Source organism: Saimiri boliviensis, chromosome 2 (genome assembly GCF_048565385.1).
Source record: "Saimiri boliviensis isolate mSaiBol1 chromosome 2, mSaiBol1.pri, whole genome shotgun sequence".
In the NCBI taxonomy this organism is placed as follows: Eukaryota; Metazoa; Chordata; class Mammalia; order Primates; family Cebidae; genus Saimiri; species Saimiri boliviensis.
In genome coordinates, this window is record NC_133450.1 from 159,868,080 (window position 1) to 159,892,565 (window position 24,486).

The following is a 24,486-nucleotide window of genomic DNA, read 5'->3' on the forward strand; positions in this document are numbered from 1 at the left end:
GTGTATACCTTCTATGTTTCATTTGGCCTGTGGACAGGAGAAATATTACATAATTCTGTAACTAAGGCCATCTCTCTGCAACTTCTACACAGCATTCTGTGTCCTTGACCTTTACATGGTGGGCTGTACTGTCCCTGTCACAATGCTTGTGCAGTATTCCTCTCTCAACCAGACCTCCCTATTTACTCCTAAGTGCTAACTCTTATCTTAATATACTGTCTCTAATACCCATTCACTCCACCCAGACCTTTGCCCCCTCCTCTCCTCCTAGACCACGTGGTTAGTTGTTTCTAGTGGTTTTATTCTACTACCACAACTGTCTTTCTGCCTATAATTTCCTCCTTGACAGTGCTAGCTTCCAGAAAACATATATTTTGCTACACGCCCATGTAATATTGCTACCTGACATATTACAACTGATACAGGAGTGCTGGGAAGGAAAGAGCATCGACCCCTTAAATAATACAGAAGTGGGCAAGGGAAGTGCTGAGTAGAGAAGGGCATGGTCCCTCAGCTAGGTCCACCTTCATGGACCTAGCTGAGGACAGGCACTCCTGCCTTGGAGCCCAAATGTTGAATTTCCCAAGGCCACCCTGGGCTGCCACTCCCCCATCCTGTGTCTACAGAAACCCGAGACCCTAGCAGGCACACACCCAAGAAGCTGGACATTGTGAAGAATACATCGGTGGAAGAAGACACAAGGAGCTGGTCGTGGAGAGCACACTGGCAGAAGAGCATGCTGACAGGCACCAGCACGCCATCAACCAGCGGAAGACACAAAGTTTCACTAGAGAGGCTGGAGAAGAGTCCAGTAGCAGGACTCCAGGGAAAAACTATCTCCCTTCTGACTCCCCCATGTTCTGAGAGCTACTTCCACTCAACAAAACCTTGCACTCATTCTCCAAGCCTAGGTGTGATCCAATTCTTCCGGTACACCAGGGCAAAAAACCCTGGGATACAGAAAAACCTCTGTCCTTGTGATAAGGAAAGGGGTCTAATTGAGCTGGTTAACACAAGCCGCCTATAGATGGCAAAGTAAGTGAGCACCGTGTAACACATGCTCACTGGGGCTTCAGCTGTAAACACTCACCCCTAGACACTGCCATAGGGTTGGAGCCCCACAGCCTGCCCATCTGTGTGCTCCCCTAGAGGTTCGAGCAGTGGGGCACTGAAGAAGTGAGTCACAGCCCCACTGCATGCCCTGTGAGGGGGACAAGGGAACCTTTCCTATTTCATAACCAGAAAAAAAATGGAGTTGGAGGTAACACGAGAAGAATTTGTAAACAAAAATGAACAGAACTGCAATCCTATAGGGAATCTGACTAACCAGGATAGCTTGTTTCCAGAAAGCATCAGATTTCAGAAATATGTAATCTGGGCAATGAGAACAAAGACATACCTTTAAAAATATGTGGCAGGAAAAGTAGGATATCACATAAAGGTGGGTCATGTAGGGAAAATCTGGGAAAGACTGCAATGTCTGAGTGTCTTCAGTGGAAACTATGGCCTTGTTTAGCACACAACCTCCAGGTTACCTGATTCTATGAGGTTTGTGCCTTTCATTATCTTTGAGCCATTTTATAACTGTAAATTTAGACAATAACTAGCGATGCAAATTATTCTTGTTTCTGATGCGCAAATGAGTTCTGTCTAGTGGACTGGCAACTGTTTTCCCTCCCCCGATCCTCTGTGGAATAAGCCAGTTTTACTTCATTTGTTAATTCATTCCAGTATTCTTAATTATCTCGTGTGTGTGTGTGTGTGTGTGTGTGTGTGTGTGTGTGTATCTTTGAATTCTCCTTTGAACTGGCTGTCACAACTTACTGGTCCCTTGGTTAAGAGTAAAATAAGGCTGGGCACAGTGGCTCATGCCTCTAATCCCAGCACTTTGGGAGGCCAGGATCACCTGAGGCTAGGAGTTTAAGACCAGCCTGGGCAACATACCAAGACCCCACCCCTACAAAAAAAAAAAAAAATTGGCTGGGTGCAGCAGCACCTACCTATAGTCCTAGCTACTTGGAAGGCTGAGGTAGGAGGATTGCCTGAGCACAGGAGGTCAAGGCTGCAGTGAGCCATGATTACGCCACTGTGTTCCAGCCTTAGCAACAGAATCAGACCTGTCTCAAAAAAAAAAAAAAAAAGTTAAGTAAAATTTTGACACTCATTATTCTGCCTCTAAAAATATCTTTTAACAATCACTTAAAGATATTTGTTAAAAAATAAATTTAGGAGCCGGGCGCGGTGGCTCAAGCCTGTAATCCCAGCACTTTGGGAGGCCGAGGCGGGTGGATCACGAGGTCAAGAGATCGAGACCATTCTGCTCAACATGAGGAAACCCCATCTCTACTAAAAATACAAAAAGTTAGCTGGGCATGGTGGTGCGTGCCTGTAATCCCAGCTACTCAGGAGGCTGAGGCAGGAGAATTGCCTAAACCCAGGAGGCGGAGGTTGCGGTGAGCTGAGATCACGCCATTGCACTCCAGCCTGGGTAACAAGAGTGAAACTCCGTCAAAAAATAAATAAATAAATAAAAAATTTAGGAACTGTGACAATAGGGTCTTACTTTCACAAATAGGCCTAGCAGAAATTATGGCAAAATGCAAGTCCTAGTTTGAATCTGAGAACTTTGTTCCCACTCCTATTAGGTGCCAGAACCCTGGGTTAGTAGAGAAATGCCATGTACTCAAGAACTCAGATTTGGGCGTGAGTTATGTGGGATACCTGGCCACCCCACACTGACACTTAAGAGATGTACCACCTGGTGGCATTCCCCAAATGGGGCTTCTGTCATCATACAAGGAGCAGCCATGGTTACTTATAAACCTTGTCATTTTGTAGGTGAGTATTATAGCTGACAGGTTTGGCTTGCTGCTTCCTGTTTCAGTACAAAGTGGTGCAGCCCCTAGAAAGCTGTAGGAAAACCTGGAATTTAGTTCTGTCAGTATAGGGATTCACTCATTTTTTTCTGAGGTCCAATCCTGGATTGTAGTGCTGTTCTCTTCCTCTGTCCCTGTTCCTGTGTTTCAGAGTTCAGAATGTTACTATAAGAAATTTCAGAATGAAGCAGACTGGAATAAGAAAATTCGTTATTTTTTTCCAGCCTACCATGCTGCTCTCATCTAATTGACTTCCTGGTTATACTTTCCTTTCCTCTCTACTTCCCCACTTCAGGTCCTCCTTGCTTCCCTTTCAGCTAACAGGCTCCTCAGGCACGACCTCTTTACATACTCAATTACTTTCTTATCTCCATTCTTTCACCTTTCTTCTTACTTTTGATCAGCCTGAATAATTCCATCAGGCCACCAAACACCTCAACCATCACACTGGCATTGCATAAAAGGAGAGTGTTCACTTCATCCAAATTCAAAGACATAGTCCTGAACTACTCTCTTCCATCTTTTCTTTTGGAGGGGGTATTACTCTATTACCCAGACTGGTCTCAAGCCATCCCCCCACCTCAGCCTCCCAAAGTGCTGGGATTCCAGTCATGAGCCACCATACCCGGCTTCCTCAATGTATTTTTTTAACTCCTATTGTTTTCTGATTCTTCTGGCTATTGATTTGACTCCATGTTGACCTGTATGCTAGATATGATTTATTTGCAGCTTTGTTTTTCTTAGCAATTATAATTTCCTGCTTTGCATGTATTGCCTTCAAACTGTCTTGAATAAACACTTTCTCAATTTATCTTAGTCCTAAAATCCTTCCCCTTTTGTCCTGCATCCAATGGTAAAGCTTCCTGCCAGCTCACTCAAGGCTTCATCATTTCCTTTCCACCTCAGAGGAGTTATGTAATCTAGTGTAGTTCATATAGTAGTTACCCAATCATGTGAACGTCAATGATGGCTGCTAGGAGTTTCCAAGTAGAAGAACAGTGGCTCAAATTTTCTGTTATTTGACTAACTTTCTACAGCCACATTCTGTTAATTTCATCCTAAGGGCCATTCTCCTAGAATATAATCTACCCTCAGCAATATACACTCACCAATCAGGAGAATGGTTTGTCAGCAGTCCTAGTTAGGATTAAATTATTCTCAACCTATCCTTTTCCCAAAAATGCTGCATTTCCTCTTGATTCCACCCACATAACATGACTCCTCAACTAACACAAAGCTATCTATTATTTCTATTTTTTTCTTCTCAGAAACATTACTCATCTTCAAGACTTCCTCTTCCAAGCTTCCCATTACACACATAGTTGCCCAAGCTTGAAGCCTTTGTTATCTTCCAATCTTCTTTACCACCTTCGCTGCTTCTTCACTCAATTGAATCAGTCCCACTTTATCCCCTCCTCTGTACTAAGACTAAGACTGTTCTGTATCTATTTCTCTCTAGACTTTCTGCATAACCCTCATTCTTCACTGTCAACCTAAAAAATCCCTACTTTTCTTCTGTAATGGATCCTACATTTCCTACATCCCGTATCTTCTACTTTTTGGGTTTATTTTTGTGAAGAGACTGATGGCTGTATACTTAATATTATTTTTTTTTCCTAAGGGAAATCACAATTTATTTGTGGGTGGCAGTGTGTCCAGCCAAAACCTGTATTTCTCAGTCCACCCTGCAGATAAATATGGCCCTGTAATATGATTTTGGTTGCTGTAATATAAGAAGTTTTTGGGTGAAACTTTCCAAAAAAGTTCTAGTCTCAGCTGACACATACATGGCATCCTTTCCCTTTCCCTTTCTTCTTGTGGGGAATAAAGACATGAGTCTTCCCATTGAGAGAGAATGTATAAGTCACATGGACTTAATAATTTAGTTCTCTATAATTTAAAAGTTCTCATCATTAATTGATAAATTGACATTCTGGTGCATACGTCACTCTATGAACCTGTTAGAGTCTTTCTTAAGAGATAAACCCAGTTTTGGCATTTTTCCAACTAGTTTTCTTAGACTCCAATATTGAAAAAGAGACTATGGGAAATTCTTCATAGCCTGTGAGGCTTTTTAGGAGTTAGACACTACCAGCCTTACCTGGCAACAATCTAAATACAAAAATATAAATTAAATATATGACATAAATATAAAGCTTTTCTTCTGAATGTCAAGGGATTACATATTTGTACTAATAATACATAAATGCGCCACTGAAGAAAAAATAAAATGTGACTTAAAGGCAACCCATGAGGAGGCATAAAAGCTTTCTTCTTCTCAAGGCTACCCCACATTCACTAATGATTTATTCAATCAATTACATTCTCTCAGGGAATTTGAATGTGAGACATATAGAGAAATACACAAACAGTAGAGAAACACAGAAACAGACAGCAAGGCAGAAAAAAACTGTAAAAGTCAAAGCCATGAGGCAGCAAAGTCATGAATAAACAGAAAATCATGAATAAGTTGAAACAGTATCAGGTGGTATGAGCTGTACCATATCGTGATGATGATCCATATTTTGAAACTTGCTGAAAATATGTACATAGTTTCATATTTTTATTTTCTCATTCATCTTGATAGTATATCACTTAAGATGATCTCAGTGGGCCTATGTGCCTTACAACTTTTAACAGTTATTAGCACAAATATTTCACAAATCTATTACCTCATATCTGTGCCCATTTCCCTGCCTAGATTAAGCCTTCATTCTTAGTCACATAGATGACTAGAACTTTCACTCTTCCATCATGTAACACAAATCTTATGTCACTCTCTCTGTTCATGAATAATGCATGTGTGAGAATTGTCATGTCATACAACCGTGTGTCATGGGGCTGGCTGTAGAAACATTCCACCTGTGTGTGTGCATAGGCCTGAGAGTCAGAAAGATGGAGGAGGCTTACCATTCCCTTTGAGTAGGGAGGTGAGAATCAGAAAATTAGTGGTAGCTACATTGACTCCTCTGGCTTCCATCACTATATATATGCTGATGACCTCTGCTTCACTGTCTCCATCTCCTGACCTTAGACACATATAGCCAACTGTTTACCCCACGTCTCCACTGGGAGGACTTATAGACACTTGAATCTCAACATGTCTAAAACAAAGCTCATCAGCTTTCCCTTACTGTGTGAGTGATTTTATTTCTCTCTTTAGGGACTGGCATCACTATTTTTTCAAGCCAAAAACCATGAGTACTTTTTCCCTCCTCCCTCATTCTTCATTTATAAGAAATCACCAAGTTCTCTTAATTTTACTTCTTTAATGCTTTTTGAATCTGAGCTCTTCTCTCTAACTCACTGAATTACTTTCATCTGATCCATCTCTCTCATGTAGTTAATTCACAGGTCTTTCTCACCTATTCCAGGATCTTCCCAAATACATTCACTACTCTGCATCCATCCACAGGTGTCTGTTTAAGTAAATTATGAAACACCCATGCAATGTAATACTGAGTAGCCTTTAGAAAGAATGAGGCAGATTTGCATGTGCTGAATAGAAAGCTTTTATTTGATAAAAATACAAATAACTGAATGGCATGTATTATATTATCTTTCTAGGCAAATTTATAAAATATACGAAATGTTATAGTTTCATTTGTTTGCCCCCTCCAAATCTTGTATTAAAAGTTGATGCCCAATGCTGGCGGTGGGGTCTAGTGGGAGGTGTTTGGATCATGGGAGCAGATCAATCATGAATGTTGTGGTGCCATCCTCTTTGTAATGAGTAAGTTCAAACAAAAAACACTCGCTTTTCTCTTCATCCTCATCAGCAACTGTTTGTTTGTTTTTGACTTTTTAATAATGTAACAGCTATACAGACTAGTGGAAGATGATGTATCATTTTGATTTGCATTTCTCCAATGATTAGTTTTGTTTTCATATGTCTGTTTGGCCACCTGTATGTCTTTTTTTTGAAAAGTGTCTGAGATAATTTCTCTTGCTGTGCAGAAACTCTTTAGTTTAATTAGGTCCCACTTACCAATTTTTGGTTTTGTTGCAACTGCTTTTGGAGACTTAGCCATAAATTCTTTGCCAAAGCTGACGTAGAGAAGGTATTTCCCAGGTTTTCTTCTAGGTAGTAGTTTGAGGTCTTACATTTAAATCTTGAGTTAATTTTTATACATGGTAAAAGGTAAGGATCCAGTTTATTCTTCTGCATATGGCTAGCCAATTATCTTAGAACCATTTATTGAATAGGGAATTCTTTCCCCATTGCTTATTTTTGTCAACTCTGTTGAAGATTATATGGTTGTAGGTGTGCAACTTCATTTCTGGGTTCTCTGTCCTGTTTCATTGGTCTAAGTGTCTATTCTGTCAGTACCTGCTTTGGCTACTGTAGCCTTATAGTATAGTTTGAAGTTGGATAATATGATTCTCCAACTTTGTTCCTTTTACTTAGGATTGCTTTGGCTATTCAACTTCTTTTTTGGTTCAATACACATTTTAGAATAGTTTTTTCTATTCTGATAGGAATAACATTGAGTCTGTAAATTGCTTTGGGTAGTTTGGCCATTGTAATTATATTGATTCTTCTAACCCATGAGCATGGAATATTTTTCTATTTATTTGTGCTTTATCTGATTTCTTTTAGCAGTGTTTTGTATTTCTCCTTGCAGAGCTCTTTCACCTCCTGGGTTAGATGCAAACCTAGGTATTTCATTCTTTTTGTGTGGTTATGGTAAATGGGATTGTGTTCTTGATTTGGCTCTTAGCTAGAATGTTATTGGTTTACAGAAATACTACTGATTTTTGTACATTGATTTTATATCCTAAAACTGTACTGAAGTCATTTATTAGTTCTAAGATCCTTTTGGCAGAATCTTTTGGATTTTTAAGTATAGAATCAGACCATCAGCAAACAGAGATAGTTTCACTTCTTCTTTTCCAATTTGGATGCCTTTTATTTCTTTCTCTTGGCTAATTGCTCTGACTAGGACTCCCAGCACTACATTGAATCAGAGTGGTCATCTTTGTCTTGTACCAGTTCACAAGTGGAATGGTTCCAGCTATTGCCTGTTTAGTATAATGTGGGTTTGTCATAGATGGCTCTTATTATTTTGAGGTATGTTCCTTTAATGCCTATTGAGGGTTTTTATTATGAAAAGATGTTAGATTTTGATATGGTTTGTCAGTGTTCCTACCCAAATCTCATTTTGAATTGTAGTTTCCATAATTTCCTCATGTTGTGGGAGGGATCCAGTGGGAGATAATCATGGGGGCAGTTTCCCCTATACTGTTCTCATGTTAGTGAATAAGTCTCATGAGATCTGATGATTTTTATAAGGGGAAACCCCTTTCACTTGACTGTCATTCTTTCTTGTCTGCCGCCATGTAAGGCATGCCTTTCACCTTCTGCAATAATTGTGAGGCCTTCCCAGCCATGTGGAACTGTGAGTCCATTAAACCTCTTTTTCTTTTCTTTCTTCTTTTTTTTTTTGAGATAAAGTATCACTCTGTCACCCAGGCTGGAGTGCAGTGGTGTGATCTTGGCTCAGAGCAACCTCCAACTCCCAGGTTCAAGTGATTCTCCTGCCTCAGCCTCCTGAGTAGCTGGGACTACAGGCGTGTACCACCATGCCTGGCTAATTTTTGTATTTTTAGTAGAGACAGGGTTCCTCCATATTGGTCAGGCTGGTCTTGAACTCTTGACCTCATGATCTGCCTGACTCGGCCTCCCAAAGTACTGGAATTACAGGTGTGAGCCATCGTGCCTGGCCAAACTTCTTTTTCTTTATAAATTACCCAGCCTCGGATAAGTTTTTAGCAGCAATGTGAAAACAGACTAATACAGATTTCATCAAAAGTTTTTTTTCCATCTATTCAGATGATCATACGGTTTTTATTTTTTATTCTGTTTATGTAGTGAGTCGCATTAATTTATTTGTGTCTGCTGAACCAACCTTTCATTGCAGAAAGAAAGCTTAGTTGATCATGGTGAATTAACTTTTTGATGTGATGTTGGATTCTGTTTGCTAGTATTTTGTTGAGGACTTTTATGTCTATATTCATCACGGATATTGGCCTTAAGTTTTTTTCCACTGTGTCTCTGTCAGATTTTAGTATCAGGATCATGCTGGCTTTGTAAAATGAGTAAAGGAGGAGCCCCTTCTCCTTGATTTTTTGGAATAGTTTCAGTAGGATTGGTACTAATTCTCCTTTGTATGTCTGATAGAATTCAGCTGTGAACCCATCTAATCCAGGGCTTGTTTTAGTTGGTAGGATTTTTTTAAATTACTAATTCAATAATTTGTTATTGGTCTCTTCAGGTTTCACTTTCTTCCTGGCTCAATTGTGGGAGGTTGTGTGTTACCAGGAATGTATCCATTTCTTCGGAGTTTCTAATTTGTGTGCATAGGGATGTTCGCAAGTCTTTAAAGATCTTTTGTATCTCTGTGAGATAAGTTGTAATGTCATCTTTGTCATTTATGATTGTGCTTATTTGGATCTTCTCTTTTTTTGTTTGTTCTCCCAGCCCTCATGATAATAGCTGCTTTCTTCAATATCCATATCTATGATGCCTTTAGAGTTTTCTATTTGTCTTGCTTGTTCTTCAATGCCTGTTAACATTTTTTTTCTTATTAAATAGGTAATAAGCTACCATGTAAGTAATCATCAGTAAACTTTCAGGTCATCTGTCCATTTATCAATTATCTATTTTTCCTCTGTTTACCTGTTTTTCTAACGATCTAGTCAATGCATTTTTATCAGGAAATTTCCATGTTTTGTGGAAACAACTTGGCAGTCTGACTTGATGTAAATAATTATCTTCAGAGTGTAGTTTGAAGTACACCTCTGGTCCCAGCACATCCCCCTCACTGCCTGTTGCCTACCAAAATTTCCACCATTAGGGAAATCATCCTTTTGGGATGAATTTTTGTCTCTGGGGATTCTGTTAAAACCCATATGTAATCACCTAATGAGTTCTTCCTGCCTCCATCACAGATAAAACCAGCTCACTGAGACCATGGTATTGCAGTAGAGAATTTTTTTAATGCAAAGCCAGCCACATGGAAGATGGAGTTGTTACTCAAATCTGTCACCTCAAAGCCTTGGTGACTCTGGTTTTTCAAGGATTGCTTGGTGGGTAGGAGGTAGAGAATGGGGCAATCAACTAATGTTGATTAGTTGGGGATGCAGTCATTGGGGTGTGGAAAAGTGTCCTACTGCACTGAGTCAGCCTCTGTGTGGGAGCCACAGACTGGTTGAATAATGCATTGTGTGTTCTCACCCAGACCCATGATCCATGTTTCAACTAGTCCTGCAGTCCCCACTGGAAGGCAGCCAGTCAGCCAGTCATCAGAAATGCAAAAGTGTGAAACAAAATCTCAAAAGGCCCATCTTAGCTTCTACAATAGTGATGTTATCCCAGGAGTAAACAGGGAAATTGCAAATCTCATGACCTCTGGAACAATGGCTGGTAATTGTTCAGCTATGGATACATCTTAGCAGAATTCAGGACCCTCTTGATGGTGACAGGAGGCATCCAAATGCTTAGGCAGATAGGGGTGGATCCCCAGTGAAATGCCACCTCCAAGCCAAAAACAGCCTGAAGGCAAAACCAGACTGTTGGTCCTGGATGAAACCCACAACAAATAGGAAGAACTTTCTGTTCCTGTTTGCCAGCCCTTTCCTGATTGTTTTTTTCTGAAAAATGCCTTTTAACCAATCAAATGTTGCCTTTTCCAATACTACCTAGGCCTGACCCTTCCCCATTCTGAGCCCATGAAAAGCCCCCAGACTCAGCCATATTGAGGTGGCTTTCCTGCCTTCAGATAGGGGAACCACCCTCACATACTCTCTCTGCTGAAAGCTGTTTCATCCCTTAATAAAACTCCCTGTCTTGCTCATGCTTTGATGGTCAGTGCATCATCATTCTTCTTGGGTGTGGGACAAGAACTTGGGAACTGGTGTATAACCCAGACTTGGCCTAGGCAGGCTGAGTGGGCAGGCCACCTCTTGCAGCAGGTAGAGGCCATCTCCAGTAGCAGGTAGTGTGGTTCAGTAAGGCCCAGGCGCAGCATCACCAGCTAAAGGTTCCTGGCTTGCAAAGTGACCAAGAAGAAAATCTTGCATCACTCTCATAATCCTAACCTTGGCCTTCCATTAGTTTTACAAAGGGTGTTTAGTTTGGGAAGGGTTATTATTCTTGCTTTAAGTTTGAACTCTAAATTAAACTCCTCCCGGAGTTAGCTTAGTCTGTGTCAAGGAGTGGACCAAGGACAGCTTGGAGGTTAGAAGCAAGATGATGTCAACTATGTCAGATTTCTCTTACTGACATAATTTTGAAAAGGTGGTTTCAGAGATATTCCTCAGCATGTACAGTATGGTGTCATTCATATTGTAACATAGATTAGCAGATCATATTGTTTATTCACCTGTCAGAACAATGGCAAAAAGGAGTACAGAGCATTGTAAGTTTTCATAACTTGATCATGAGCCCTTGTTTTCCTATATCCTTGGGATTTCCATTGTGACTTGTATACATTATACGCTGAATGAGTATGTGTCAACAGCCTGGGACACAGTTGAGGTGGGAGAAAATGAAGCAGAAGACGGAGTGTGGCACAGGAAGCAATATCTGAGTGTGGCAACCTCTCAACCAGGAGGTGGTCTCAGAGCCACGGCCACCTGAAAAGAGGGAAAGAGCAGAGAAATGGCAGGAAGGACTGCTGAGGGTAAACTTTGCTTATTTCAGAAGTCCTGTCTCAGACGTCCTCTGAGGCAAAGATTGTGTTTAAGTGAAATTAATTGGCAACAAATAATCTTTTCCAAAAAACTGTGATAAGAAATCGTTTGTATCACAGCATGGCCTTCCTTTTCCTGTACTGTCCTTCTATATCAGTGTAAAGTTAGTCATAAGACCAGGTTTATGGAGAGTCCCTGACACAGATAAATTCAGGGTGTAAAATAAGCTAATAGATTGAGAAATCGTATCTCTTCTCTTATTAGGAAAGACTAGTTTTCCTTAAGCAGTTGTGGGATGGGAAACTGAAAAAGACTTACTCATTTAGGCTCTGCTATTTACAACTCTTTTTCATTCTTGCTTACAAGGTTTTCAGCACTGACACTTTTTACCTGCCTTGCACTTTTCTCCTCCTCTCCAAAATTTGTCAGAGAAATGCTTACCTATACCAATATCTATGTCCAAATCTATATTTATTTTTTTCTCAGCAGAGCTGCCCTTACAGAGGCCTTCTTTGTATGCTAAGCAGCATTACGGAAGTACTAGAAAACTACAAAAAGATGGATCACTCTCACTATATGGGTATTTGATTGCTCTTACGTTTTCAGAGAGATTTTATGTCTGAAAGCTTGTGTCCTGATTGCAGGCCATGAGCAGAAAAGAGGAGTAAGGAAACTAATGTGAACAAATAGAACAATTATTGGACTTCCATTCATGTGGGCAGAGTGATGGATTAATACTGAGTGTCAACTTGATTGGATTGAAGGATATAAAGTATTGATCCTGGGTGTGTCTATGAGGGTGTAGCCAAAGGAGATTAACATTTGAGTCAGTGGGCTGGGAAAGGCAGAACCACCATTAATCTGAGTGGGCACAATATAATCAGCTGCCAGCATGGCTAGAATATAAGCAAGCAGAAAAATATTAAAAATGGAGTTTTTTCATTGGTTTTGGGGTTTCTGGTGCTGGTTAATAAAATTAGACCCCAAAATGCTAAAGACTCTACTTCTAATGATAGTGAACACTTACAGTTCTTGGTGTGAACTGTAGAAATTTATGCAAAATAAATGCATTTGCCACTCCTGATTCATTGCTCATGAGAGGCAAAGAGTTTAGTGACTCTAAAGATATTACTTTTGACCATATGTGGAGAACCAAGGAACATAATAAAGCTGGTTGGTTGCTCCTAAGTTCAGTGGACAAAGTGATTAAAGAAAATGAACTCAGGGATTCTATCTCCTGGCTTCAGAAATAGCCACAAATCTGCTAAGATTGCCCTAAGTGAGAGTCTTATCTCCTGTAGAGAAAGAGCTGAAATTGTGGAAAAATAGACACAAGTTCTTATCATGCAAGTGGCTGACTTGCAATGAAAGGTGGCATGCACAGCCTTACCAGATGTCTACTGTTAAAGTGAAGACACTGATTGGAAAAAAAAGGGAGCCTGCAACTTGAAATGGGGATGTGTGGGAGGACGATGATGAAGCTGGGGACACTGAGTTTGTAAACCCTGATTAACCTTTTTTGCCAGAAGAAACAGTTTCCCCATCCCCAGTAGGAGCAACATCCTCTCCCCATCTCATGTTTCCATCAGCCTTTCTACCTGTGTCTGAGGAAATTAAACCCTGTGCTGCCTGAGGCAACAGTGATGGCCTCCCCTGAGGCAGCTGCCAGGCAAGATAATGTTGATTCTCCTCAGTAGACACTACCAATGCCCAGTTTTACTTCTAGGCCTACAACTAAAGTCCCAGCAGGCTCCTGGAGGTGAAGTTGAGATTGTTATCATGAGGAGATGCACTACACTTGAAAAGAACTGCTTGAGTTTTCTAAATTACATAAACAGAAATCTGGAGAACAGGCATGGGAACAGATATTAAGGGTGTGGGATAATGGTGGAGGGAACATAGAGTTAGATCAGGATGAATTTATTGATTTGGGCCCACTAAGGAAGGACTCTGCATTTAATGTTGCAGCTCAGAGAGTTAAAAAAGGTTTTAGTAGTTTAGTTTCTTGGTTAGCTGCAATATGGATTAAAAGATGGCCCACTATGAGCTGAAAATGCCTGATATCCCTTTGTTTGATGTAGAGGAAGGGATCCAAAGGCCCAGGGAGATTGGGATGGTGGAGTGAATTAGTCACTTTAGACATATTCATCCCAGCTAGGAGGGTCCAGAAGATATATCCTTGACCAATGCCTTGTGAAACAGATTTGTGAGGGCAGCACCTACATCTTTGAAGAACCCTGTAATTACCCTTCTTTGTATGCCAGATCTAACAGTGAGAACCACAGTCACTCAACTACAAAATTTAAATACAATGAGAATAATTGGATCCCAAGGTGGCAGAGGCCAAGTAGCGGCACCCAACCATAAAAGGCAAGGTGGGCATAGCTACCATAACAGACAGCAGAGGCAAAGCAGAAATCAGAATACTTTGAGTGTTGCAGAGATTTGGCATTGGCTAATCAATTACAGTGTTCCTAGAAATGAAATTTAAAGGACGCCTCCTGCATTCCTGTTTAATTTATATAAACGGAAAACTTCTAGGTCAAATGGACAAAAGACTAATTTGAATTTGAATTATTAAAAACAGGGTATCATGGCCCCTCAATCAATTTCCAGACTTGAGCCAGTTTACAGACCCAGAACCCCTTGAATGAAGGGGAGGCCATGTCACCTTGAGGAAGGACCCCAGTACATTACCGACAATTTATGCAGTAAATCTTTCTCTCACTCTTCCCCAAGGAGATCTCTGGCCTTTTACCAGGGTAACTGTGCATTGGGGAAAGGGAAATGATCAGATATTTCAGGGACTACTGAACACTGGGTCTAAGCTGATGGACCCAAAACATCATGATCATCCACTTAAAGTAGGGGCTTATACAGTTCAGGTAATTAATAAAGTTTTGGCTCAGGTGTCACTTACAGTGGGTCCCTGGGTCCTGGTTCAGTAGTCAATTCCCCAGTGCCGGAAAGCATAATTGGCATAGAAATACTTAGCAGCTAGCAGAACCCCCACATTGACTCCCTGACTGGTAGAGTGAGGGCTACTAGGTGGGAAAGACCAAATGGAAGCCATTAGATCTGCCTCTACCTGGGAAAATAGTAAATCAAAAACAGTATCACATCCCTGGAGGGATTGCAGAGATTGGTGCCACTTTCAAGGACTTGAAAGATGCACAAGTGGTGATTCCTACCACATCTCTGTTCAGTTCTTCCATATGGCCTGTGCAGAAGACAGATAGATCTTAGAGAATGACAGTGGATTACGATAAGCTTAACCAAGTGGTGACTCCAATTGCAGTTGTTGTACCAGATGTGGTTTCATTTCTTGAGCAAATTAACACATCTGCTGGTATCTGGTATGCTGCCATTGATGTGGCAAATGCCTCTTTCTCCATTCCTGTTCATAAGGCTAATTTGCCTTCAGCTGATAAGGCCAGCAATATGCCTTTACTGTCCCACCTCAGGGGTATATCAACTATCTGCCTTTGTGTCATAATCTTACTTGGAGAGACCTTGATTGCTTTTTACTTCTGCAAGATACATACTGGTCCATTACACTGATGAGATGTTGATAGGATCCAGTGAGCAAGAAGTAGTAAACACACTGGAATTACTGGTGAGACATTTGCATGCTAGAGGATGAGAAATAAATCCAATTAAAATTCAGGGACCTTCTATCTCAGTAAAATTTCTAGTGGTCCAGTGGTGTGGGGCCTGTTGAGATATTCCATCTGTTGAGATATTCAATGAAGGATAAGTTGCTGCATTTGGGCCCTCCTACAACCAAGAAAGAGGCATAAAGCCTAGTGGATCTCATTGGATTTTGGAGGAAACACATTCCTCCTTAAATGTGCTACTCCAGCCCATTTATCAAGTGACCTGAAAGGTCTCCAGTTTTGAGTGGGGTCTAAGAGAATGCTCTGCAACACCTTCAGTCTGTTGTGCAAGCTTCTCTGCCACTTGAGCCATATGACCCAGCAGATCCAGTGGTGCTTGAAGTGTCAGTGGCAGATAGAGATGCTATTTGTGAATGCCATAGGTGAATAACAGTGGAGCCTCTGGGACCTGAACTGCCTATCATGAACTATGTGCTTTTCAACCCATTTAGCCATAAAGTGAGTCATGCACAGAAAGATTCCATATTCATATGGAAGTGTTATATATGTGATTGGGCTGGAGCAGGTCCTGAAGGCACAAGTAAGCTATATGAGGAAGTGACTCAAATGCCCATGGTCTCCATTCCTGCCACCCTGCCTTCTGTCCCCCAGCCTGTACCAATATCTTCATGGGGAATTGCCTATGATCAGTTGACAGAGGAAGAGAAGACTAGGGCCTGGTACACAGATGGTTCTGCACAATATACAGCCACTACCCAAAAGCGGACAGCTGCAGAACTACAGCCCCTTTCTAGGACATCTCTGAAGGACAGCAGTGAAGGGAAATCTTCCCAGTGGGCAAAATTTCAAGCAGTGCACCTGGTTTTGCACTTTACATGGATGGATAAATGGCCATGTGTGTGATTATATACTGATTCATGGGCTATAGCCAATGGTTGGGCTGGCTGGTCAGGAACTTGGAAGAAGCATGATTGGAAAATTGGTCACAAAGAAAACTGGGGAAGAGGTATGTGGATGGACCTGTTTTAGTGGTCAAAAACTGTGAAGCTATTTGTATCCCATGTGAGTGCTCACCAATGAGTGATCTCAGCAGAGGAGAATTTTAATAATCAAGTAGATAGGATGACACATTCTGTGGACACCACTTTGCCTCTTTCCCCAGCCTCGGTCATTGCCCATGAACAAAGCAGCCATGGTGGCAGGGATGGTGGTTATGCATGGGCTCAGCAACATAGATTTCCACTCACTAACGCTGCCCTGGCTATGGCCACTGTTAAGTGCCCAATTTGCCAGCAGTAGAGTCCAACACTGAGCACTCGATATGGCACCATTCCTTGGGGTGATCAGCCAGCTACCTGGTGGCACGTTGATTATATTGGACCTCTTCCATCATGGAAAAGGCAGAGGTTTCTCCTCACTGAAACAACACTCTGGAAATAGGTTTTCCTATCTTGCATGCAATTCATCTTCCAAAACTACCAACAGTGAACTCATGGAATGCCTTATCCACTATCATGGTATTCCACACAGCATTGTCTCTGACCAAGGCACTCACTTTAAGTGTGGCAGTGGGCTCATGCTCATGGAATTCACCAGTATTACCATGTTCCCCATCAACCTGAAGCAGCTAGATTGACAGAACAGTAGAATGGCCTTTAGAAGTCACAATTACAATGCCAACTAGGTGACAATACTTTGCTGGGGCAAAGTTCTCCAGAAAGCTGTGTATGCTCTGAATCAACATCCAACATATGGTATTGTTTCTCCCATAGCCAGGATTCACAGGTCCAGGAATCAAAGGGTGGAAATGGAAGTGACCCCTAATGTGTCATTAGCAAAATTTTTGTTTCCTGTTCTGACGACATTATATTCTGCTGGCCTAGAGGTCTTAGTTCCAGAGGGAGGAACACTGCCACAAGTAGACACAACAATGATTACATTAAACTGGAAGATTGCCACCTGGAATTAAGTCTGGGCCAATCCAAGATGGCTGAATAGACACAACTCCAGCACACAACACCCAGTAAGAGAGATGCAGAAATCCAGAGATCTCCTAACTCCAACCGAGGTACCAGGTGCATTTCAATGAGTCTGGTCTGACGGTGAGCAAAGCTCACTCAGGGCAGAGAGGCAGGGAGGGGTACTCCTTCACCCAGAAAGTGCATCTGATCAGTGAGTCAGAGGCTCCCCCTCCGGCACTCCAGTCCAGATGCAGCGCTTCCCCCAAAGCCTCAGCAGTACACAGAACAGGAGATCTTTGCCAGTCAAGTGCCGGGAATTACAAGCGTGGAGTTGAATAATAATCCAGGACGGTGTCCCAGATTGGCACATAGACCTAAACAGATGCATAAGCCAAAAAGGCAGCCAGGAGAGCCTGCGGACCCAGCTACTGCCCCCTCCCCCCACCCAGAGAGAGAGGGAGCTGTAAGCAGGAGCAGCTGGGTAGGCCCCTACCCCATGACTGGAGAGAGAGGAAGCTGAAAGGGGGAGACAGAGATGGCTGGGTGCTGCTGGGTGGGTCCCTACTCTCCCTCACAATTCCCAGAGGGCTGAAGCTCTAACTCTAGTGGGTTGCGCAGCCAGTGCCACAGTCTGAGCTGAACCCTGAATGATCCAGCCCAGTGAAGGAAGGGCACAGCACACCATGAGAGGGGTGGGACTGGGCTACATGTTTCAACAAAAAACACAGGAAGCCTACATAGCAAACGGACAGTGTTCTTGACAACCTAGAAGTGCCTACAGGTCAGCAGAAGAGGTGGGCCTAATCTCCAAGTATAAACAAAAAAGACACAGGAAGTTTCCCTAGTAACCTGAAGGAGTCCCTAGAAACCCAGTAGCGCCTCCACAGGCAGACAAGCGACTTCATCAAGCAGCTCCCTGACAATTGCAGCCAGGTAAACCCACAAAGATGGGAATAAACCAGAGCAAAAAAGATCAAACCATCAAAGATCAGAACACCTCTTCTCCTTCAAGGGATCACACCTCCTCAACAACACAGGATCACAGCATGACCGAGAAGGAGTGCGACGAACTGACAGAAACAGGCTTCAGAAGGTGGATAATAACAAACTTTTCTGAGCTGAAGGAACACGTCCTAACTCAATGCAAAGAAACCAAAATCCTTGAAAATAGGTTAGACAAAATGCTAACTAGAATAGCCAGCTTAGAGAAGAACATAAACGACTTAATGAAGTTGAAAAACACAGCACGAGAATTATGTGAAGCAAACACAAGTTTTTTTTTTTTTTTTTTTCTTTTTTTTTATTGCATTTTAGGTTTTGGGGTACATGTGATGAACATGCAAGATTGTTGCATAGGTACACACATGGCAGTGTGCTTTGCTGCCTTCCGTCCCCTCACCTGTATCTGTCATTTCTCCCCATGCTGTCTCTTCCCACCTCCCCACCCCCCGCCCCTCCCCCATTTCCCCCCAACAGACCCCAGTGTGTAGTGCTCCCCTCCCTGTGTCCATGTGTTCTCATTGTTCAACACCCGCCTATGAGCGAGAATATACGGTGGCAAACACAAGTTTTAACAGCCAAGTCGATCAAGCAGAAGAAAGGATATCAGAGATTGAAGACCAACTCAATGAAATAAAAACAGAAGGCAAGACAAGAGAAAAAGAGTGAAAAGAAACGAGCAAAGCCTCCAGGAAATATGGAATTATATGGAAAGACCTAATCTACGCTTGATCGGTGTACCTGAATATGACGGGGAGAATGAATCCAGGCTGGAAAACATGCTCCAGGAGATTATCCAGGAGAACTTCTGAAGCCTAGCAAGGCAGTCCAAGTTTCAAATTAAAGAAATGCAGAGACAGATCTCGCGAGTAGGGTACAAGGCACTATGAAATGATCTTGTTACGTGGGTGAGCGACTGAAGGGCCTATGATGCACTGAGGCTGGGAAAGGATTTAGAAATAACATGGTTTAAAAAGCGGGACCTGGTGTGGGGATGCTCTAGTGAGGAGTCTTCTCCCCAGTTTTAACTGATTTCATTTCTTTGCGTCTGTAGGCAATGCAGTAAAAATAATCCTTCGGTGGGCGACATGGTACAGGTGCCTCTGAAGGGCATTCGTTAGGGGAATGCCGAAGCGAGGGAAAAAGGGAGCAGTGGCAGAAGACGGGAAAGAGCTCAAGACGGAGCAAAACGGCGGCAAAGAAAAATGACAAAGAGGCAGCAGGCGAGGGCCCAGCCCTGTATAAGGACACCCCAGATCAGAAAACCTCACCCAGTGGCAAACCTGCCATACTCAAGATCTGCTCTTGGAATGTGGATGGGCTTCGAACCTGGATTAAGAAGAAAGGAATAGATTGGGTAAAGGAAGAAGCCCCAGATATACTGTGCCTTCAAGAGACCAAATGTTCAGAGAACAAACTACCAGCTGAACTTCAAGAGCCGCCTGGACTCCCTCATCAATACCGGTCAGCTCCCTTGGATAAGGAAGGGTACAGTGGCATGGGCCTACTTTCCCGCCAGTGCCCACTCAAAGTTTCTTGTGGCATACGTGAGGAGGAGCATGATCAGGAATGCTGGGTGATTGTGGCTAAATTTGACTCGTTTGTGCTGGTAGCAGCATATGTACCTAACTCAGGCCGGGGTCTGGTATGACTAGAGTACCGGCAGTGCTGGGATGAAGCCTTTCGCAAGTTCCTTAAGGGCTTGGCTTCCTGAAAGCCCCTTGTGCTGTGTGGAGACCTCAATGTAGCCCATGAAGAAATTGACCTTCACAACCCCAAGGGAAACAAAAAGAATGCTGGCTTCATGCCACAAGAGCACCAAGGCTTTGGGGAATTACTGCAGGCTGTGCCACTGGCTGACAGCTTCAGGCACCTCTGCCCCAGCACAGCCTATGCCTACACCATTTGGACTTATATGATGAATGCTCCATCCAAGAATGTTGGCTGGCGCCTTAATTATTTTTTGTTGTCTCACTCTCTGTTACCTGCATTGTGTGACAGCCAGATCCATTCCAAGGCTCTCAGCAGTGATCACTGTCCTATCACCCTATACCTAGCACTGTGACACCACCCCTAAATCACTTGGGTCCAGTGAAATAAGCCCCCTAAACTACCATTCTTTCTTTAAACACTCTTCAGAGAAATCTACATTGTATTTTTCATCTATAAAAATAGGAATCCTCCAGCCAGCTTCCTCTAACAGGCTTAGATTTCTTTTACGCTCAAGATTTTTTTGAGGGTTTCTAAAAAAAAAAAAAAAAAATTGAACAAAGACCACTAGTGACTTTGTTTGAATTATCCACATGAAAATAAAAAGCCATAGTTTCAAAAAAAAATACGGAGAACTCCACAAAGATATTCCTCAAGAAGAGCAACCCCAAGGCACATAATCATCAAATTCACCAGGGTTGAAATGAAGGAAAAAAATGCTAAGGGCAGCAAGAGAGAAAGGTCAGGTCACCCACAGAGGGAAGCCAATCAGACTCGCAGCAGATCTCTCAGCAGAAACCCTATAAGCCAGAAGAGAGTGGGGGCCAATATTCAACATCCTTAAAGAAAAGAACTTTCAACCAAGAATCTCATATCCAGCCAAACTAAGCTTCATAAGTGAAGGAGAAATAAAATCATTTACGGACAAGCAATTACTGAGAGATTTTGTCACCACAAGACCTGCCCTACAAGAGCTCCTGAAAGAAACACGAAGCACAGAAAGGAGCAAGTACCAGTCACTGCAAAAACAAACCGGTTGGCAAAGACCAAAAATGCAATGAAGAAAATGAGTAAACTAATGGGAAACAAAACCAGCCAGTAATAAAATGGCAGGATCAAATTCACACATAACAATAGTAACATTGAATGTAAACAGCCTAAATGCCCCAATCAAAAGACAGACTAGCAAACTGGATAAAAAGTCAAAACCTATCGGTGTGCTGTATTCAGGAAACCCATCTCACATACAAAGACATGCATAGACTCAAAATAAAGGGATGGAAGAAGATTTACCAAGCAAATGGAGAACAAACAAAAAAAAAAAATAGCAGGGGTTGCAATCCTAGTCTCTGATAAAATGGACTTCAAACCAACAAAGATCAAAAGAGCCAAAGAAGGACACTACATAATGGTAAAAGGATCAATCTAACAAGAAGAGCTAACTATCCTAAATATATACACACCCAATACAGGAGCTCCTAGATACATAAAGCAAGTTCTTAATGACCTAAAATGAGATTTAGACTCCCACACAATAATAGTGGGAGACTTCAACACTCCACTGTCAATATTAGACAGATCAACGAGACAGAAAATTAACAAGGATATCCAAGACTTGAATGTAGAGCTGGACCAAGTGGACCTAATAGACATATACAGAATGTTCCACCCCAAATCCACAGAATATATATTTTTGTCAGCACCATATTGTACTTACTCCAAAATTGACCACATCATTGGAAGCAAATCACCCCTCAGAAAATGCAAGAGAATGGAAATCATAAGAGTCTATCAGACCACAGTGCAATCAGACTAGAATTCAGAATTAAGAAACACACTTAAAACTACACAACCACTTGGAAACTGAACAACTTGCTTCTGAATGTTGACTGAAACAATGAAATGAAGGCAGAAATAAAGATGTTCTTTGAAACCAATCAGAATGAAGACAAAACTTATCAGAATCTCTGGGACACATTTAAAGCAGTGTTGAGAGGGAAATTTATAGCAATAAATGCCCACATGAGAAACAAGGAAAGATCTAAAATTGACACTCTATCATCAAAATTGAAAGAGCTAGAGGAGGAAGGTCAAAAAAACTCAAAAGCTAGCAGAAGACAAGAAATAACTAAGATCAGAGCAGAACTGAAGAAGATAGACACACAAAATAACCCTTCAAAAAATCAATAAATCCAGGAGCTGGTTTTTTGAAAAGATCAACAAAATAGACAGACTGCTAGCCAGATTAATAAAAAAGAAAAGGGAGAAGAATCAAATAGCTGCAATAAAAAACAATAAAAGGGATATCACCACTGATCCCACAGAAATACCAACTACCATCAGAGATTACTACTGACAGCTCTATTCACTTAAACCAGTAAACCAGGAAGAAATCGATAAATTCCTAGACACTTGTACTCTACCAAGACTAAACCAGGAGGAAGCCGAAACCCTGAATAGACCAATAACAAGGGCTGAAGTAGAGGCAGCAATCAATAGCCTACCAACCAAAAAAAGTCCAGGTCCAGATGGGTTTACAGCCGAATTCTACCAGACATACAAACAGGAGCTGGCTCCATTCCTTCTGAAACTATATCAAACAATACAAAAGGAGGGAATCCTCCCTAACTCATTTTATGAGACCAACATGATCCTGATACCAAAACCAGGCACAGACTCAACTAAAAAAGAAAACTTGAGGCCAATATCCATGATGAACATCAACGCAAAAATCTTCAATATTGGGAGGTTACCATGAACTGAGATTATGATGAACACTATATATATGATTTAATCTTCCTCATAAGTCTCCCAAGTGGATCCCATTATCATCCATATCACACATTAAGGAAAATGAGAATTGGTGAAGATGTGTGCCTAAGGTTACACAGCTAAGTGGCAGAAATATGCCAAGCAGCCAGATCTTCTAACAACAAAGTCTGGCTGGGCTGCCTGGCTACCCACACCTCCCCTTCTGGAATCCCTTTTATATATTCCCTACGTGGGTTCCTACTGAAGGAATGAGCCATGGGTCCAGGCACCACTGACTTTATCATATGGCCCTGTCCTCCTGTACAAAGCTTGTTCTAACTTTCAAGATAAAGATTATATAATTTTAAACTACAGCCTGGCTACGCGTTGTTCCCTGCCCTTGCATTATTACAGTTGTTTTCTTAAAATGAACAAACCCCTCTTGGCTTGAGATATTTATGTTACCATTCCTTGCATTCTTTCTGGTTTTTATATTCTTTGCAAAAATCCTTGCTTGAAGTGTTCAAAATCTCCTCCAAAATGGGCACCGCTGGTAGACTCGGAAAGCCTGAGCTGCTGCTGTACAGTCCAAAATCTACTCACGCTGTTGAGACTGGAGAAGGGGAGATGGAAATGGTGCTCACAGCCTTCCATCTTTGTCTGGTTCAATGGCTAAGTTGCTGCTTACATAAGGAGTTTTTGGCTGGGGCTTAAACCCTAAGGTTGGAAGATTAGCTTCCCTGACTCTGTTTCCTGATCCTTCTCTTACTGTTCTGAGTAGTGATTCTGTACCATCTGATTAATGCAAACGATGCAGTATTTTCTCCCTCTTTAATGAACATAGACACTTGTGATGAAAGACACATAACACATAGGATGGAGAGGGAAGGGATTTATGAGTTCAGACACAAAGTTGGGGCAGTGAATGCAACCTCTTACACAGAAATTCATCAGAAAGTCTCCAATCTCAACATGTGGTACGTTTTACTCAGTACTGTCAGGTAGCTTTTATTTAATCCCTTTATTCATGAAAAGACAGATTAAGATGGCATTTGCCACAGGTATCACAACTAGCTAGCTACTGACAGAATCATGATTACAATGGAAGGATTTTTATTCCTCTTCCAAGATTACACTATGCTTGGCAAAATAAAAGCATTCATTCATTCCTTATTCAGCACATGTTTATCTAGCACCTTTTCTGTGCTAGGTTTTGGGGAATTACGAAGGGAGCAGAATAATATAATCACTGATGTCATGGTGAATACAGCTCTGTGTCAGATCAGACATGAATCAGATAATCTCATACAAATAAAAACTTATATTTGTTTAGAAGTAAGGGAGTGATAGCCCCAAGAGAACAGATGTCAAAAATGAGGTTAGTAAGAATTTCATGTAAGATGGGTTAATCATATTAATTATCAAGCACAAAAAGTTTCTTTATTGAAATCATCAATGATCAGGAAATCACTACTACACAATATATCCATGTAATCTGTACTGCATTTGTATTCCTTACTCTTATACAAATTTAAAAACAAATCTTTGATGTATCAGTATTTGAAGAAAATCATATCTTTTTCATCTGTGATGCCATCAGTCAGATCACAGCTGATCTAATTAGAGGCTAAATTGCTAACAGCTGCTAGCTCTTTTGGACCACAGAGCTTGTTAAATTTGATACTTAAAAATATAAATTTTTAAAAATAAATGGCTTATTCTGGATTCTTTTAGCAGAGACAGTTTCCTCTCTTGGCACCAGGCAAGTCTACTTGAATTATTCCCTTATGGTTAGAGTAAGAAAACCTCTTTTCCTTGCACTTTAGCTGGGCCTAGACTCAGTGAAAGCTAAAAGACACAGGCTATGAGCCCTCAAAT

The 24,486-nt window shown here is 41.6% G+C and overlaps 1 long non-coding RNA gene and 1 pseudogene across 1 annotated transcript in view; one reads left to right on the forward strand and one right to left on the reverse strand.

Moving 5' to 3' along the window:
* The window catches only part of LOC141583723 (uncharacterized), a 257,104-nt gene that overhangs the window by 13,088 nt on the left and 219,530 nt on the right, over positions 1 to 24,486 (reverse strand). The gene's annotated exons all lie outside the window — the stretch shown is intronic.
* On the forward strand, positions 19,273 to 20,276 carry LOC101028611 (DNA repair nuclease/redox regulator APEX1-like; annotated as a pseudogene).